This window comes from Dipodomys spectabilis, unplaced genomic scaffold (assembly GCF_019054845.1).
Source record: "Dipodomys spectabilis isolate Male_0828 unplaced genomic scaffold, ASM1905484v1 ptg000420l, whole genome shotgun sequence".
Classification (NCBI taxonomy): domain Eukaryota; kingdom Metazoa; phylum Chordata; class Mammalia; order Rodentia; family Heteromyidae; genus Dipodomys; species Dipodomys spectabilis.
This window is the reverse complement of record NW_024871097.1, coordinates 1125643-1143486: the sequence shown is the minus strand read 5'-3', so window position 1 is coordinate 1143486 and position 17844 is coordinate 1125643. Positions and strand designations below refer to the sequence as shown.

At 39.3% G+C, this 17844-nt stretch overlaps 1 long non-coding RNA gene across 1 annotated transcript; it reads left to right on the top strand.

Moving 5' to 3' along the window:
• The first annotated feature begins 1531 nt into the window (after positions 1–1531).
• LOC122097257 lies at positions 1532–15889 on the top strand. Its single transcript, XR_006145503.1, has 3 exons — positions 1532–1544; positions 7939–7941; positions 15777–15889. It is a non-coding gene; the product is annotated as an uncharacterized LOC122097257 (long non-coding RNA).
• Positions 15890–17844: the final 1955 nt, after the last annotated feature.

Genomic DNA, 17844 nt, shown 5'->3' with positions numbered 1-17844 from the left:
TACAATAAAATTATCCAAAAACATAATATTAAATCTCAGAATTTGAAAAATAGTTGCATGTAAGTACTGCAAATGAAGTTATACTAGAATGATAAAATACGCACAAACTACATTACTTCAGTTACATTCAAAAGTAAAAAAAAGAATTACAGAAAGAATACTTACTGTACACAAAATACTACAATGGTTTTAAAGGTTGAAATAATGTAGGTTATGTATATTGTTGTAATAAAACATAGTATTTCTATGTTCTGGTCCTGTTTATATCACTGAAGGAAAATATTAGAGTAGAAATTATATGTGGCACCAGTTGCTTCCAGTACCAAGAAAGGGAGTGGCACTTCTAAATGTGCATCCTGGGAAGACACTCATACCCAGCCCACGTAGACCCATCAGAGGTCCATGTGATGAACCTGCGGGGCTCCAAGGTACCACAGTGCTGCTGCATTGTATCTATAAAGGCTTCACCTTTGTACTACATTGAGATTTAGGGAGTAAGGGGGCAATGGAGCTTATAAAAAGAGTCATATTTCAAGAGAATATCTAAAACACCAGTCCACACGTACACATTTGCACTTTCTACCTGAAACTAGGGGAAAAATACTGTGAACCAAAGAAAGTGGGCCCTAGAACTAAGTAAAACTTACTAATCAGACATGAGTGAGGCAAGCAAATTTAACCTAACACGCAAATATGCAAAATCTTCACTGTTTATACAAATACACTTGGAAACAAAGTGCAATAGAAGATAGATATCTTGTATTAATAGTTACTCAGCTAGACCACGGTGGCTCATAACTACAGTCTTATAGAGGAGAATTGAGCTCTTGTGAATAACAAGTCTGCAAGATGACTTTTCCCAAATAACCAGCAAAAGCTAGGCTGGATTGGGTGCTGGTGGTCCATACCTGTAATCCAAGTTACTCAGGAGGCTGAGATCTGAGGATCCTGGTTCAAAGCCAGCCCAGGCAGGAAAGTCTGTTAGACTCATCTCCAATTAACCACTAGAAAACTGGAAGTGGTGCTGTGGCTCAAGTGCTCACCTTGACCTGAAGAGCTCAGGGACAGAGCCTAGGCCCAGATGTCAAGCCCCATGACCAACAAAAAAAGCTAGTTTGGAGGCATAACTTAAGTGGGAGAGTGACAAGCAAGCAAGCTGAGTCCTTCAGTTCAAACCCTTGTACAAGATAGCAAGCAAGCAAACATATCCTCAACATTTTCTTTTCATGAAGGGAAGGAATAGGGTGGTTGTTCCATCAATTCTATCTAGGGAAATCATCAGTGATCTTTCTGGCAATCCTCAAGCTGACAGAACCAGTATCTTCTCTTTTTAGGAGAAGGTCTCTCTCTCTCTCTCTCTCTCTCTCTCTCTCTCTCTCTCTCTCTCTCTCTCTCTCTCTCTCTCTGTGTGTGTGTGTGTGTGTGTGTGTGTGTGTGTGTCCATTGTGGGGCTTGAATTCAGAGTCTACGGGCTGTTCCTGAGCATTTTTGCCAAAGCTAGCGCTGTACCTATTTGAACCACATTGCCACTTTCAGTTCTGGTGGTTACATGAAGATAAGCGTCTCATGGACTTTTCCTGCTTGGGCTGGCTTTTGAACCTCAATCCTCAGATCTCTGCATCCTGAGGAGCTATGATTATAGGACTGAGCAACCTATTCCCAGCTAATGGAAGTCCCTAACAGGCTGGTCAGTTGAATTCCAAGTAACCATTCTTATCATTTTCTGTCTGGTGCACAGTTAGACTCTAATTCTGGCCATGTACTTACTAATAAGTTGTTTAACCCTGTGCTTTCATGTGAGAAAGGTAAGAGTTAACTGCTCAGAGCAGTTCAGAGTTCAGTGAATTAATACACAGTTCTATAAAGAGCAGATGTTGGCGCACAGTAATACTTCAGAAATGCTACTTTTATAACAAAATACAAGTTGTGACAGTTATCCTCACATATTAGAACACATGGGACAAAGAACATTTCACATTCCTCTAAGGAAGCAACATCAAAAAGAAGAGCAGTTGTGATTGTCAGTAAAAGAAAACATTACTGGGTATATAGTATTGAATTCATTCATCTAGAGTTTCTATAACTGAGAAGTACACATTATATATTATTGAAAGCAGCAATGTTAAATCATTATTTAGACAAGGCTGAGACCAGCCAGTGTCACTGACATTTGATATAGTTTTTCCAACTTTCAAAAGCTTGACAAGAGAAAACAGAAACCAGGATTTCTCAGCATGGTTGGCCAACCTGGCTGCTCTACATGGCAGCACCAGCAGTTCAACCAGATGCTTAGTAACAGCTATGGCCAGTGGAGATTTGTGGACTAGCCCTCATGGAGATTGCCATCTCTTAGAGAGATCATAGAATCACTTTGTCTTTTATGAATGCTACAGTATCTCCATAAGTATGAAGATTAGAATGATGCTATATTTTATTCTGTTACTCAACCTTATATCACCCAACTATATATAAATGTTCATTGGTTCAGAAAGAATATTATGTGTTCCCAGAGTTATCCAGTTAATGTACTTTCCCAACATTCATATAAATTTACATGTATTTATTTAGGCAAGTCACTGCTTAAGTCATCATATTAACTATTAATCTTATTTTTCCAACATATTTTGCAGTTTTTGTTAAGAAAAATAGAAAAAGGAATAGGAACAGGTTGGACTCTCCATCTCGACAGGTCTACTTACTGAGAATCAGCAAGCGGCAACCAACCTTCCTGCAGGAATGGAGGCTACAAGAAGCTGGGTTTGGAGGTGGGTTTTGTGGGGTCTGAGCCAGGGGTCAGAGGTTATCAAAAGGCTATTAGGGCAGAGAAAGGCAGGGACTTTCAATCAGCTCACAGTGGAATGTTGAAGGCCAGGCTTGGGTCAGACTGCCCTGCCTGCACATCAAGTCCACACATACCTGGGCTTTGCCTGGTCCATATGTGCCTGAGACAGTAAGGCGGCGGTCATTCCTTCATATTCGATCTTTAGATACATAAGAAGATTGGGACAAGAGGGGAGAGGTAAGTCTTTCATATAGAGTCTTTGGATAGATAAAAGCATTGGGCTCGAAGAAGAAACCAGGAGTTGTTAGACTCTTCTTTGGAGATTCTTTGTCTGGTCCTATTTGGGATTTATTATCCAAACTGTCCTGTTTGGAATTTAGATTCCATTTGAGATTTTCTAGCAGAGGTATCATCCTAGTCCTGAACTTTCCTTTGTTTTTTTGTAGGCCATGGGGCTTTAACTCTGGGCCTAGGTGCTGTCCCTCAGCTCTTCAGCTCAAGGCTACTGCTCTACCACTTGAGCCACAGTGCCGCTTCTGATTTTCTGGTGGTTAATTGGAGATAAGAGTCTCACAGTCTTTCCTACCTGAGATGGCTTTGAACTGTGATCCTCAGATCTCAGCCTCCTGAGTAACTGGGATGACAGGAGTGAGGCATCAGTGCCTGGCTTTGGTCCTGCACTTCAGATGAAGTCAGGGATGAACTATTCCTGAGAACCAGGAAGGACTCGGGGGTAGGAGGGGTGGGAGGTGAGAGGACATAAGAGCAACGTGGAGTTATGAGAACAAAGCATGTTCCCATCAGCTTTGAATAGCAAATTAATTCTTTTGATAATCACCAATAATTATGGCCTTTTTACTCTTAGGATAAGTCACACTGATAATATTGATATTTCTATATCTATATAGATATTCACAGTGATATTTCTATAGTGCTAACCAGATGCTAGGCACTATGTGTACATTCTCTCCCTTACACATACACACACTCCTTACAACAATCCTTTAGCACAAGTACTATATTGTTACCATTTTACAGATGAAGAAAACAGAACCAATGAAGAAAGATTAAATAACTTGTCCAGTCTGGTGAGTGGTGGAGCTAGAATTTGTACTCAGCACTCTAGGTTCAAGTCTATGCTCTTTAGACACGCTGCCTTGGGCAGATGAAGAATGAGTAAAAGTTCCAATGGTTTGAAGGTGAAGATGAATGGAAGAATAGAGAACAGGAAATCAATACTTGTGAAAGTATGTCAGATGTGAGGATAGTAGTAGAGGACAGGTATGTCTGAGATTAAAAATAGGAGACATGAAGTGAACCCAGGAAGGCACAGTTAGAGCCAGGGGTCCTGTGGAGGCCAGACCATGTAGGACTGGGCAGGTCAGGTCAGAAACTTAAAGAAGAACAGGATTCAGTGAGCAAGAGGGCACAGCAGTCTGAATGCCACTTTGGCATACAAGCTGAAAATGCAGGGAGACACGTGACAGCCAGGTGACTGTGCTGTTGGAGGTAGGGTACAAATCACACAGGGCAGAGGGAAGGATTCAATTTGGGAGAGGCAGTCTCAAAAGGAGTTGCAGGGGTGATTCCTAGGCTTCTAGTTTGTGGAAACAACTAAGGAGGCTCAGAGGCTTGTAATGAAAGTAATTTGCTAAATCCTGGAGATGTGGAATACAAGGAATATATGGGATCAGGGGAGGTGTCCAGAAGTATACTGAAGGAAGGACTCAGAGATAAATTCTGGAGATATATCTGACAGTTTAAGCCACAGGATACATAAGATCCCACAAACGGGCTCTAGAAGATAAGCTGAAGGAAATGGCATTTTAAAAGACCAACAAGATAAGGATGAGCCTACAACGGAGATACTGAGAGGCAGAAGGTAATCCAGTACAGTGATGTCAGAAGCCAGTGAGAGGACATGTTTAAGAAAACAATAAAGTCCAATGCTTCTGAGAACCAAGAAGACTCATGTTGAAACAACCATTACATCAGGAGACATGGTGACAGCTTCCAGAAGGACAAGAGGGCAAGAGTGAAGTGAGGAATGAGGATGGGGTATGGAAATGAAGAAAGAGGGAACACAACTCAGAAAGATGGAAGCATGAGAGAATGGAGGGTCAAGAGAAGGTTCAGCAGATTTCTGAGTGCTAAGCACCAGTGGCTCACACCTGTAATCCTACCTATTCATTAGGCTGAGATCTAAGAATCACAGTTTAAAGCCAGCCTGGGTACACAAATCCTTCAGACTCTTATCTCCAATTATCCAGAAAAAACATAACTGGAGGCATGGCTTTAGCTAATGTTGCCAGTCGTGAGCAAAAAAGTCAAACGAGAGTCCCTGCGTTCAAGTCCCAGCGCCAGCATGAGAATGACCATGTTTAAAATGTTGATTCCAAGACCAGATCTGGGAGAAAGAAGATGAATTCAGAGGAGAAAAGCCGTAACTATGAAGTTTCTATGAATTTGAGAGAGAAAAGACAAAAAACTTGAAGAGCTGTAAGAAGATAGTCTTTTACCAGGAAGGCAGAAAGCTAGGAGGTGAGTGGCTATAGACAGGTTTGTACCTTTGACAGTGAGAAAACTGTGAAGTTCCCATCTGATGGCTTTGTTTAAGACACAGAGCTGCACAGGGAGAATGAAAGAGGAGGTGTGGGGTGAGAAGGAAAGGGTAGAGTCAGAGTTCTGAGCAGACAAGAAGGTCTAAGCTGTAAAGGCGGTAAAAGTGAAACCCTGAAACAGATTGCTAGGTGGAACTTAGGGCTCATTTCAGAATACTGGGAGTCAAGACATGCAGAGGTTTCAAATGATTACAGTGCCTGTCTGTGGGTTCAGGCAGGGCGGACAACTGTGAGGAGTCATCGAGCTTGGGTTTGGCTAAGCAAGATCCCACAGGAACTCGAAAGGACAAGTAGACTTAAGGTAGAAACCTGATGGATACGGACCAGACACCTTAGCTACAAGAAAAAAAGCGAGAAAAGAGGGACTTGGCGAGAGTAACAGAAGAAATGAGTTGAACAAGCTACTGATGGAAAGAGGTGGGCAAAGAACAGAATATTTGAATTTAACTCATTAATTTTATTAAAACCCGTTAGAAGGGGACACACGTGGGTCATGCTGCATGTTAGCTCTTCTGAAGACTGAGATCCAGAGGATTGCAGTTTGAAGCCAGCCCAGGCAAAAAGTCGTAGACTCCATCTCCAAAATAACCAGCAGCAACTAAGTGGTGCAGCACTAGCTGTCAGAAAGCTGAGCAAGAGCTCAAGGCTCCAGTTCAAAACACAGTACCTAAAAAATTTTAAATCACTCATTAGCAATTGTGTAGACTTTAAATCAAAGCCCAGCAAAACAAGAACCAGGATATTGGTGCTAGCAAGAGGAGAAGGCTAGGGGAGCAAGGGGAGAAGGGTAGATGAAGGGGGAAGTGTGGAGAATGCAGGCAAGAATCCATACCACAGAATTGAGACACATTAAGGGAAAGGGTGTGTCAAAAGGGAGTGTGCAAAGATGTTGATGTGGTGACACAAATCAAGATGCAGAGTACACATAAATTTCTTTATTAAATTGCAAAACATTCAATACATAACATAGAATTAAGATAAGTAAAGGGAAGGGTGGCTTGGAGGGTTGGGGGAGAATGCTGAAAGGGTAACATTGATCAAGACACACAATATTCATAAACTGCTCTGTACAAATACCTAAAGATAACAAAAATATTTTTAAAAACGAAGCAGGGAATGACTATGGTCATAAGGCAAGACCCAATGCCATCTACTGTTAGCAAGAAAAAATGGGAATGTAAGTTTCAGACCCCAAGTAAGTTGACTAAGTTAAAAACAATTACTCATTAGATAGCTTGAACTACATTGCTCCTTATTAATACATTAAGAAGATGTATGAAAAGATTACAATCCAATGAGAAAATATGCAAAACACCCTACTTGGCTGGGGACTCCTCATCCAGGTCACCCAGGGTCTCCTCCTCCAAGGTTTCTTTCTTTGGGGCCTTTAACTTCATGCCACTGAAAAACAGCAAAAGCCTCTGCAGTCATATGAATGAATTACACCAATGCTTTTACAAACATAAGCTCGCAAAAAAAAAATAATAATGACCCATTTCTTCTTTTTCCAATAAAAGCAGTATTAGGGTTTGAACTTAAGAGCATTGCACTGAAGCAAGATTTTCCTACTTACGCTTTCTGCATAGCTGAGATTACAGATGCATACCCCCAAGCCTGGCTTGTTGATATTCAGTCCTTTTCCCCAGATAGCCTCAAACTATGATCCTCCCAGGTCTCTAGTGATTACAAGTGGGAGTCACTGAGCTCAAGTTTAGTGTCTTATTTCTTAAGGGTTTGCTTTTCAAGGAGTTCTGTACACATACAACTGCCACACCAAAATGAATTTCTTATCCATATAAATTTCCAGAATGTGAAAAGTTATTTTATAAATAGAAATTTCCATAAATAATCTAAAATTAAGAATGGGATATAGGCAAGGCACCAGTGGCTCATGCCTATAATCCTAGCTACTCAGGAGGCTGAAATCAAGAATCACAGTCCAAAGCAAGCCTAGGCAAGAAAGTATGTGAGAGTCTTATCTCCAGTTAATCACCAGAAAACCAGAAATGGAGCTGTGGCTCAAAGTGGTAAAGCACTAGCTTTAGTGAATTAGTTCAAATGGTAGAGCACTGGGCTTATGTGCCCAGGTCCTGAGTTCAAGCACCATGATCAGCATGAGAGACAGAAAGAGGGAAAGAGTGAGCATACCATAAATATTCTTTTTTTCTTTTTTCTTTTTGTCAGTCCTGGGGCTTGAACTCAGGCCTGGCACTGCTCCTGAGCTTCTTTTCTCAAGGCTAGCACTCTATTACTTGAGATACAGTGCCACTTCTGGCCTTTTCTGTTTATGTGGTACTAAGGAATCCAACACAGGGCTTCATGCTTGCTAGGCGAGCACTCTCCCACTAAGGCACATTCCCAGCCTCAAACATAAATATTCTTAAACTACAAGTATTAAAAATACTCCCAATAAAAAATAAGACTATTGGGCCTGGCACCACAGTGTTTGGTTGGAGTAAGAGACCAACAAAATGCTGGTGTAGTGTTTACACCTGCCACAAGAGCTATACAGACATGGGAGCTCTTACTTGGCAGGCTGTGGTCAGGCTAGCCTGGGTAAAAAGGTACTTTATTCAAAAAATAATGAAGCTGAGCGCTGGTGGCTCACGCCTGTAATCCTAGCTATTCAGGAGGCTGAGATCTGAGGATTGCGGTTCAAAGCCAGCCCGGGCAAGAAAGACCGTGAGACTCCTATCTCCAAGAAACCACCAGAAAACCGGAAGTGGCAATGTAGCTCAAGCGGTAGAACGCTCGCCTTGAGCTGAAGAGCTGAGGGACAGCGCCCAGGCCCAGAGTTCAAGCCCCACGACCGACAAAAAAAAATAATAATGAAAAAGGATTGGGGGCATAACTCAAGTGATGGAGCCTCTGCGTGGCTAGTGCAAGGGTCCTGAGTTCAAACCTAGTACTCCCAAAAGGAAGAAAAAGACCATCTGAACAAACTCAGAAAATGGCAATAAGGTAGAAATAAATTTTACAAAAAGGATCACATATGATTATAAATAAGCTGGTAATAACTAATCCAGCAAAACAAGACATTGAATTAATTTATATATTTCATTTTAATATACCATCTACAGATGAAATGAAAGCACAAAGAAAATTAGAATTTTAATTCACATGACCTCATTCTTTTCCTTTCTGTATTGACATTAATACTAATTGAACATTACATTTTATGAAGGCCCAGAAAAAGAAATATTACTTTTAGTAAACTGTTAAAGTGTAGAATTGGATGTGTGGCTCAAGTGACACAGGCTTGGTCTAACAAGCCAAGCTCAATTCTCAATATTGCTGGGAAAATATTACAGTTATATACAGAATCCAGCATTTTTTTCATCCTAGTGCAGAAAAAAAGTTTTCAATGATGGCTTTTTAAGGTTTTAAAGTACATATAAATTAAGCTGCATTAATAAAATACATCTCAACTTAAATATTGTGTGTTCTAAGCGTGTAGAAACTGCAATCAGTTTTAAAAGACCCTTACAATTAAAGGAGGTACTCTTAAGGAAAGGACCCAAAGGTGCAATGAATGCCTCTGTGCCAGTGAACTTGTAAAATAATATTTATCAACATGAATGCCAGGAAATGGCAACAAGTTTTTAATATTTTTTTCCCATTGTTGATGAAGATGGTGTTGTTTTTTGCTTTTTGGTCTTTGTTTATTGTTTTTTGTCTGTTTGTTCCTTTAACTGTCTTTGGGGGGTAAGAGTAGGCAAAAAATGGAAGAACCAAGGTTAAACAAATGCAGCACTGATACTCAGTAGACACTATCAGGAAAATGAACTATACAATTTGTAGGTAGAGATGGGAGAGGGAAATGGAGAGAGCAAAGGAAGGGGTGAAATTGCCACCAAAGAAATACATTCATTATCTGCTTATGAAATGGTGACCCCTCTGTACATCTCTTTAATAATTAGTAACAGGGACTGGGAAAGTGACCAAGTGGTAGAGTGCTTGCCTAGCATGCATGAGGCCCTGGGTTCGATTCCTCAGCACCACATAAGCAGAAAAAGTTGGAAGTGGTGTTTTGGCTCAAGTGGAAGAACACTAGCATTGAGCTGAATAGCTGAGGGACAGAGCCTAGGCTAAGTGTTCAGGCCCCATGATCAACAAAGAAAAATTACTAACCATTTTTTTTTTAATCTCACAGTTTCTTTTTGCCATAAATTTTGATTAACTTCCACTTTGGTTTTGCTTTTTCTTTTGTTGTAAAGGTTTCTGAGTCTTGAGCTCAGGGTGTCTCTCTCTCTCTCTCCCCTCTGTCAGCTTTTTCTCTCAAGGCTGGCACTCTACCACTGAGGTATACTTTCACTTCCAGCTTTTTTTTTTTTTTTTTTACTGTTTAACTAGAGATCAGAATATCTATCTCAGGTTCATCTGCCTGAGCTGGTTTCAAACTGTAGTTCTCAGATCTCAACCTCCTAAGTAGCTAGGACTATAGATGTAAGCAACAAGTCCCTGGCATTTAACAAATTATCATAAAATAGTTATAGTTGTGACATTTCCAAGTAATGTTATCCTCCCTCTTCTCAAAACAATTTCAACAGGTTTCAGTTTTATTTTGACAAAAATCTACTAAAACCATATTCATTCCCTTTCCCCTTAGTTAGTCAATCCTCTTACTAGTGCTCCACCCTAGCCTCTCTCTCTCCCCCAACTTGCTATTGATCAACAGCTTTCAAGTAATTTTCATATATAGTTACAATGTATCTCAAAATTATTCACCCTGTTTTCCCCTTCTCCTCTTAAATAGACTTGTAGACTGAAATTGTATGTCTGCCCATAATAATAAAAGTAGAATCATGTCTACAAATACATATGCTTTTTAGGTCTAGCTTTTATATAGGAGAAAAAAACATATATCTTGTGGGTTTTTTTTTTTAGCTTAGCTCATTATGATGTCTTCTAATTATATCCATTTTTCTGAAAGCGACATGATTTCATTTTCCTTCATGGCTGTGTAACATTCCATTGTGCATCAATACCACTTCCTCTTTATCATTTAAGAAGATTCCTATGCTGGGCGCCAGTGGCTCATGCCTGTAATCCCCAGAAGTGATGCTGTGGGATCAAGCGGTAGAGCGCTCGCCTTAAGCTGAAGAGCTGAGGGACAGCACCCAAGCGCAGAGTTCAAGGCCCACGACTGACCAAAAAAAAAAAAAAAGAAGAAGAAGATTCCAGTTGCCTGATTCCATTATTTGGCTGTTTTACACAGTGCTGTAATAAACATGAGTTATTCTGACATCTTTCTGGTATATTGATTTATTCTATTGACATATGCCTCATACTGATATAGTGGAGTCTTTGCAAGGGTTTATTTTTAGACTGATATCCATAATGATTCCACTAGTTTACATTCCCACCAAAAGACTATAAAGATTCCTTTTCTAATGCATCTTGCCAGCATTTTCTTGGTGGCTGTCATTCTATCTGAAGTAGATGTAATCTTATTGCAGTTTTAATTTGCATGTTCTTTATTATAACTAAGGCTGTTGGACATTTCCTGATGACTTTATTAGCCATCCCTTTATTCTTCTTTAAACTATGTAATTACATTATTTGTGGGTTTTTTATGTCTAATTTCAGTCCTCTGTGTAGTATGGATATCAATTCTTTATTTGTTGGATAGCTGGCAAAGATTATTCTCTTATTCTTTGAGTTGTCTCTTGATTCTGGTCACTTCTTTTGCTTTGAAAAAACTCTTAATTTGATACTGTCCCATTTACCCATGTTTGTTTCCATTCTCTGGAGTCCTGTTCAGAAATAATTGCCTGTGTCTCATAAGTTTTCTTATATTTTTCTGTAGTAGATTTAAAACTTCAGTTCTCATTTTGAGCTCTCTGTACCTCTTGGAGATTTTTGTTTTTGTTTTTGTTTTTAGAAGGTGACAAAAGGCCCACTTTCAGTATCTTAAGTGGATGACCCGCTTTCTTAACACCATTTATTGGAGAGTATTTTTTTCTCCAGTGTGTGTCTTTTGGCTCCTTTGTCAAGTATCAGTTGGCTACAGATCTGTGCTCTTATTAAAAACTTTTACTTTATGAACAAGATGTTTGTCTGTTCATTTTTATTTGCAGGTCCTGGGCCTGAACTCAGGACTTAGCTACTGCCCCTGAGGTATTTTTCGCAAGGCTAGGATTCTACCACTTTAGACACAACTCCACTTCCAGCTTTTTGGTGGGTAGAGATAAGGATCTCATAAACTTTCTTTTTTTTCTTTTTCTTCTTTTTCCTTCTTCTTTTTTATTGTAAAAATACTGTACAGAAGGGTTATAATTATATGGGCAAGAAAGTGAGTACATTTCTTATCAAGCATTGTAGCTTCCTCCATTATTTACCCTTCCCATCCCTTCCCAGCCTCCCCCCTCCCCCCCACCCAATTCTCCACCCCCCAAAGTTGTAAAGTTCGTTTTCAACACGACAACTTGTACTTCTCATTGTTGCAACGGGTCCACCTGTATCCTTATTTAAACGACTTGTTTTTCCCCTTCCCCTCCACAAATTATACCATATAAAATACAGTGAAAGCAGGGGTTATACTGTGGGGGAGGGACATACAAAGCAACAAAGAAGTAATCCTATAACATTGCCACATTTGTTAGGAAATGGAAAGACTTGGGAAAAAATTACATTAAATGAAGTAAGCCAAGCCCAAAGAAACATAGGTCCCATGGATTCCCTTATTTGCATTATCTAGTATATGTATGAGTCAAGCAGAAAAGGTCAGATAAGGTGATGTTAAGAAAATGAAACCTAAGACATGTATTTAAATGTTTTTTTTTCTTTCATGCATTTGTTTCTAACGCATTTATAAGATTATTTCTCACAAACTTTCTTAACATGGCTGACATCCAACCGTGATCCTCAGCTCTCAGCCTCTTGAGTAGCTAGGGTTACAGGCATGCACCATTGGTGCCTGGCTTTAAACAAGATCTTAACTCAAATGTATTTGATGTATAAAATGACACACACCTAGTTGAAGCCCCTTCATAAATGCTCACATCTACCCATCAGCCAGACCCCAGTGGGTCACTTCATTTTTAAGCACCAGTAGTCCCAAAGTCTAGCAGAATAGCAATGCTAAGTTATTTCAATGTTTTCTTTGTTCTCTTGCCATGAAACAAAGATTAAAACAAAAAATGAGTCATCAATGGCTCGTGACTACAACCCTAACTACCAAGGAGTCTGAGATTGAGTGCTGTGGTTTGAAGCCAGCCCAAAAAGGAAAGTCCATGAGACTCTTATCTCAAACTACCAGAAAAGCTGAAAGTGGAGCTGTCGCTTGCTTCAAACAGAATAGCACTAACCTTAAGCACAAAAGCTTGGGCACAGAGCCCATGCCCAGAGCCCAAGCTCCAGGACCGGAACACACACACAATCAAAACCCTACAGGCTTACAGTTTGTACTGTTTGGCAATTAATGACTAAAAAGATGTGGGGAAAGAGAAAAAGGGAAACACAAACACCTGAGACTATAAAAATCAGCATTTATTAAACTTGAGCAGTGAACTGATTTTACAGAGAGGAAAAATCACAGATCTACCCTTTGTGTTGACCTATATTATTTTATGCATAAATTCAAAACTCATGGTGTACTCGCAGCTTATTGAACCGTGTGATCAAATCTACAAAGATGAGCAACAATTTGTTTTGACAAATAGTGTTCTGCTGAAAGCAAACTGAGAATGCTAAGTTCATTACAAGAAACAGCCTGAGAGACTCTGTCTATACTTTGAATTGTTATCCTAGAGAAAAGCATGCCTATTTGTGTGACTATGCTCCAAAATTGCTGTTGAACATTTCAAGGCTTTTAGGACCTAGCTCAAATGTAGTCAGCCTTCACACTGAACCCAAATCTCTAACAGTGGATGGAGTTTCATCAAATGTTACCTGATAACATACAATTACCTGCTCTCAACAGTATAAACTCTAAGGCAGTATTATTGAAAACTCATGTGTGGTTGTCTATTATGCTTTTATCAAAATACTATGTTTTTAAATGATATTGATGACACTCCATGCCAGACCTGTGAAGGAAACTCAAAACTGTCAGAACTACTTAGTCACGTGAGTCTGTCCTTTATTCTAGTAACTACTGCCAGTGTTTTCGGCATGAGCAAGGGATGGACTGCACATCACTTCTCATTCACTTCCTCACAGATCCAAAGTTCACATGACAGCACTGACTGCACATCAGCTGATTACAAAAAAACAGGGGCTGGGGACTTCGCTCATTGAAAGGAAACTTGCCTGGCAAGTGCAAAAATTTAACTTCAGACCTCAGCTCTGAAAACTACAGAAACAATTAAACAACAACCACAACTACAACCACAACCACAAAAAGTGACTCTTACCTGATGTTGGTGGCTTATACCTGTAATTCTAGCTACTTAGGAGGCTAAGATCTGAGGATTGTGGTTCAAAGCCAGGCTGGGCAGGAAAATCAGTGAGACTCTTATCTCTAAAAAGCCAGAAGTGAAGACATACATGGTTCAAGTAGAGTGCTAGCCTTAAGCACAAAAGCTCAGGGTCAGTACCCAGGCCCTAAGTTCAAGCCCCAGATCCTGCACACACAAAAATATCTTACTCTAAGACTTATGTATAAACTATCATCGCCTAAATTAGTCACAAACAAACCCAAAATGAATGCCACAAGACATGTCTTCCTTACACCACTCTTGGAAGCCCCATAAATGGCACAGCCACCTCTACATACACACATATAGATATTATGTGTGTATGTGTATATATGTATATATACATACATACGTACATGTAATTGAAGTAAAACAAAGATCATTGAAACTATGGAATTCGAGATTGAGCAACCACTCAAAAAGTTTCTGTTCCGGTTCCATAGAAGAGAATGGTGGAAAACCTAATTTTACTTTTGGCATTATTATTTTATACATTTGTCTTTTAGAACAGATACTCAAGGAAAAGAAGTTCTGTCTGGCATAGTGGAACAGAGCGGAACACTAGCATTCAGGAGGTGGTTGTAGCAGGCTCACAAGTTAGAGGTCAGCCTGGGACACAGAGAACTCCAGGTCACCCTGGAACTTTCTCCAGAATAATACTAACAATAAATAAAAACAAGATTGCATAAAAGTTTAGATTCTTTAAAAGAAGGAAAATAGAAATACAGATGCATCAAGTTTTCTAATTTACAGAAAGATGGTCTTACACAGTTTCTTGCTCTACACCATGCCTTACCCTACAGTATATCCTATCACTTTCTCAGCAGACACCATGAAGGCCAATACTACTGTAAAAGCAAACACATACCTAATCTAACTAGCAGAATTGGCAAAGATCTAAAGTATCATGAAGCCATAGAGAAATGTCTAACAGGAGCAAAATACAGGAGAAACTTCTCTTGGAGCTGCAACCCACATCTACAAATGACTATGAAGTAAGATGCAATACCAAGAAGCTAAAAGAACTCTGAAAGGTCTCAGAGAAGTATATAATGTATGGGTATTTAGAAAGCTTCTTGAGACATACATAAATATGCTACGCCATATACTTGTTAGGGCACCAGCAAGTATGTAGACATCTGTCACAAATCATTTAGCTAATATAAAATTATAAAGCTCTTTAAAAATAGTTTCAAATCTAACTGCAACAGAGCAAACTTGTTTTAAAAAGTTATTATCTAGAAGCTGGGCACTGGTGGCTCAGGCCTTTGATCCTAGCTTCTCAAGAGGCTGAGATCTGAGGATTGCGGTTCAAAGCGAGCCCTGGCAGGACAGTCCATGAGACTCTTATCTCCAATAAACCACTGAAAACTGGAAGAGGTGCTGTGGCTTAAGTAGTAGAGAGTTAGCCTTCAGCTGAAGAGCTGAGGGATAGCACCCAGGCCCAGAGTTCAAGTCCCACGACCACCATCACTAACAACAGCAAAAAGTTTTCACCTAGGTACTTACACAAAAAAAAATATCTCAGTAAATCAAAGCTCCAAATCAGTATCTGCCTAGGGATATCTAATTATAAAGCATAATTCAATGATCACAATTCTCAATATAAGCAAATAAAAGTACATAGATTTCCACTTCATCATAGGCTTTCAGATGACACAAATTCACTCCTTACCTGGTGTCTTTACCTAATCCCCAGGTACGAGATCCATATCCACACATGCTGTCTTCAGGTCTAATAGCTCTAGAGAAATGAAGTTTTCCTTTAACCTTCAATTGACGCTTCAGTCAATTTCTACATCAGAAAAGGTGGATCATAAAAGTTGTCCCAGGATCAGCCTTTCACAGAGTAATACCATACTGATATGAAGTTGATTAAATATTCAGACATAATTAACAGATTCATGTATTACTGAAACTTATGTGGAAAATAGTATTTATAAAGTGACTTAGATTTTATAATTCCCACTGTATCTTTCAAAATCTCATTTCCCTCTCTGGTCAAATTCATCAAAAGCTCTGTTCCCGGGACAACCTCTGCCTCTGCTTAACATGCCCCCTCTTGGGCCTCCACGTCATCTCAGTTGCCTGTCTCGATCAAACATGTCCACTGGTCTAGGAAAAGGTGACAATGCAATATGATAAGAGAACCCAAGCCTCTGCCTGTGTTCTGCCACATCCAGTCTCCTGGATGGTGTGGTAGACCATTAGGCTCTGGTGTGTAATCACCTGCCCACTTTCCCTTCTGCCCATCCTAATGCTTTCTGAATACCTACTTTTTTTCTACTAGTCTATAATCTCCTAAGATGTAGTTCTAAAGGTCTACATCTTTTTAATTGTTTTAACCATTGTTTATTAACATTTTTTATTTGTAAAGGCTTTTCAAAACATTTGCCATAAATAAAATTACTTATTTAAAAGAGAACCTGGCCAGGTGCCAGGGGCTCACACCTGTAATCCTAGCTACTCAGGAGGCTGAGATCTGAGGAGCACAGTTCAAAGCCAGCCCGGAGAGGAAAGTCTATGAGACACTATCTCCAATGAACCACCAGAAAGCTGGAAGTAGAGCTGTGGCTCAAAATGGTAAAGCACTAGCCTTGAACAAAGAAGCTCGCAGAGAGGGCCCAAACCCTGAGTTCAAGCCCCATGACTGACCAAAACAAAAAGGGATCTTGAAATCAAGAAATCCAGAGCATTAATAGCTTCAATACTTGCACCAGTAACATTATACTATCATTTTCTCATGTCTAAGAGAAGCCATTCTTTCCACAATAGAAAAAAAAAGATCCCATTTACAAATTTCTTTTCTTGAAAAGAAATGCCAAAGTACTGATTATTAATTTTGTTTTTCATATAAAAGACTATTCTAAATAAATTCTCTACATTGGCTTTTCTACCCTCTAACGAAATCCAAAACAATTTTAAAACAGAAATGTTTTTTCTGATTTAAAATTCTACTCTTCTCCAATTTTCTTTGTTAGCATTTAATAAAATTTTGAGAAAAAAAGAAATTATTTTTAACCTATCAAAATCCCTTATGGAAATTAGACTAGACATAGAAATACAGAAAAAAAAATCATGCCACATTACGAATTGTTAGAATAAAGTCCAAAGGGTAATAATGTTTTAAATAGTTTTTATTGAGATTAAGTGATTACACTTATTGTGGAATAGTAATACTTAGTTAAAGTCATATATTCATTTTAACCTTCACAATGCAAAGTTGTCATTATCATGGTCTATAGTTTGTGAATTGTATAAGCCTTGACAATACAACTATTTCTTCCAAATCGGGTGATATGTACCTTTCATTCCTTTTGTTTAGTGTATGCTGCTCCCTCTTTCCCTCTCATTCCCTCACTCCCATTGCTGCCCTTCAGTTGCTTAGTTTATTTTCATCAATGTCAGGTGTAGCTGATGGGCCCCTCTGTTGTGTGTTTTTCCATTACCCTCTGATTCTGTGTCCTCCTCCTAGCTTCCCTCAGATGTGCACACATATATGGAATATATATGCATATATATACATCATACATATGGTCAAGAACATGGAGGAATTTAGAAATGATATGACAAATTAACTAGTGGTCCCTTGTTTCTTGAGTCCTGTTTATTTTGTCATATCCTTGCATTTTGGTTTTAACATCCACATATCAGGGAGCCATGTGCCATTTGTCTGTCTGATCTTGGCTTACCTTGTTCGAAATGATTTGTTCTAGTTCTACTCATTTCCCTGTGAATGGCATTATTTTGTCCTTTCTAATGGCTGCATATTTCATTGTATATAGGTACTACAATTTTTTGATCCATTCACCTGTAGTGGGGCATCTGAGTTGTTTCCAAATCTTGGATATTGTGAACAGTGCTGCAATATACATGGAGGAGCAAATGTCTTTCTATCCTGGTTCTTGTTGCTCAGTGTAGATGCCTAGGAGTGGTATGGCTGGGTCATACGGGAGGTCTATATTTAGCTTTCTGAGGACCCTCCAGACTGCTTTCCAAAGTGGTTGTATTAGTATACATT